The sequence below is a fragment of the Alligator sinensis genome, unplaced genomic scaffold (assembly GCF_000455745.1).
Source record: "Alligator sinensis unplaced genomic scaffold, ASM45574v1 scaffold2168_1, whole genome shotgun sequence".
NCBI classification, from domain to species: domain Eukaryota; kingdom Metazoa; phylum Chordata; order Crocodylia; family Alligatoridae; genus Alligator; species Alligator sinensis.
Window position 1 is genome coordinate 127,622 of NW_005843215.1, and position 1,785 is coordinate 129,406.

Sequence of the window (1,785 nt, forward strand, 5' to 3'; positions counted from 1 at the left end):
GTGTGGGAGCTGCGTGCGCGCTCTGCGTCATGACGTCCCCTCCCCCACTGCGTGCGGCGCCGGGCTACGGGGTGCCGCAGCGGTCCTTGCAGGGTGCAGCCAGGGGCTCCGCTGTGCCGCGGCCAGCTCGTAGCTGGCTTTGGGAGAGGGGGTGCTCAGCCCGCAAGGGTCCGGGGGGGTTGGGTCTCCTGAGCGGGGGGAATCTCCGGGAGGGGATCTTCTTCCTTGTGGGGAGGCTGGAGCAGGAGGCTAAGAAGCGCTGCTTGGGGGCTGCAGCTCCTGAGCTGAAGGCGGCCGCTGCTCGGGGGAGCTCTGACCCAGCGGGGGAGTGGGGCCCCCGGAGAGGCGAGGCTCCATCTCGGCTGTCACAAAGCGCTTCCCTTGGAAGGATGAAGCCCACCACCAAGGGCTGCGCTAAAGGTAACGTGTTTGCCCCTGCGATTGTGGGGTGGGATGGGATGGGGGCAAGGAGGCTTTAGGAGCTCCCCTTCCTCTCTTCTCCTGTGAAGGTGCTGCGGCCTCCATGTGTCTACCCAAGAAGAGATGAGAAGGATGCGAGTGCTGCAGAAAACAGCTTTCCTCCAGCCCCAGCTGTGGCTCTTCCTCATCAAACAGCGTGTGTAAGGGGCACTGGGCTCACACAGAAATCTGCTATATTGGGCACACCTGATGTCAAAGAGTTGTCCCGTGTGCATGATTTGGGTGGTACAAGATCCTGGGGTGCCGTTGGAAAGGGCTGGGAATTACCTGAACATCCCCTTCCTCACTGAAACTCAGTGGCATCCAAAGCTCAGGAGGTGCTCCAGGGCTAGCACTTTCAACACCTTTTTATATGCATTGGTTAACTAAATACTCTCCTAGCCACTATATTAGTGCCCTTAACTCCAACATGACAATAACTATAAGGATATTAAGCATGATCCTATGGCAAGTCATACTGGTTCTTACCTACTTCTACCTGAACAGCATCCCTTGTCCGTAACAGCATCACAGCCCGTGTTCTCTTCACTTCTGTAACAGTGTCAAATTCTCTTGGTCAGACCATTGGAGGCAGAGAGCCCAGGAGGCAATAGGAAGCCCACAAATGGTACATGGGGGGAGGAGGAGAATCCCCTTGATGGGCTGGGATTAAATGACACTACAACTAGCACTAGAAATAATCCACACCTGGTAGCACTTAAAACTGACATTTGTCGAGTATGAATGGTCAGCAGCCCAAGCTAAAACTGAACCAGCTCTGACTTTTGAAGCAGAACAGCGTGAAGGTAGTGACTGCTCTTTTGTCACTGACTGTAGTTCTGTAGAACCCACCACAGTAAGAATGAAAATCTTCACAAAGACTGGAAATAAATATGGTGCAGCGTCTTGCTGGTGAAGAAGGCCGTAGAGAATGTTTTGTATCTGGTTGAATTTCAAGAGGCCAATTCATCTGAGACATACTAGTAAGGGAAGGCAGAAATCAAAGCCTGAAATTGGTGTCCTGTAAGCTTTTGGGGGGGGCAAACATTGTCCTGTTCTGGACAGTGCCCAACACAACGTGCCCTGTGATTTGGCTTCCAAGGTGTTCCATACTACATATCAATAGGGACTAATCTATGCACTGTTTTTGTACTGGGAAAACGTATTCCAGGTAGTAGTGTGAGACCTTTTATTTTCAATGGAAAGAGTAGCAGTCTAATCCCTAGTGTAGATAAAGGATGGCAAAAGATCCCTTATCTCTGTGGCAGGGGTGTCAAACTCATTCGCTCCTGTGTCCCCTGCTGCTGCCCCCCCCAACCCCTGCAG

The 1,785-nt window shown here is 52.7% G+C and overlaps 1 long non-coding RNA gene across 3 annotated transcripts in view; it reads left to right on the forward strand.

Annotated features, from left to right (window-relative positions):
• The first annotated feature begins 6 nt into the window (after window positions 1-6).
• LOC106723150 overlaps window positions 7-1,785 on the forward strand; it is a 7,160-nt gene continuing 5,381 nt past the window's right edge. For 2 of the 3 annotated variants that reach the window (XR_003092223.1, XR_001359123.2), the window contains exons 1-2: window positions 7-420; window positions 510-616. This is a non-coding gene — a long non-coding RNA (uncharacterized LOC106723150). Of the gene's footprint in view, window positions 421-509; window positions 621-1,785 lie in introns of all 3 variants that reach the window. The other variant, XR_003092224.1, reaches the window with a different exon arrangement.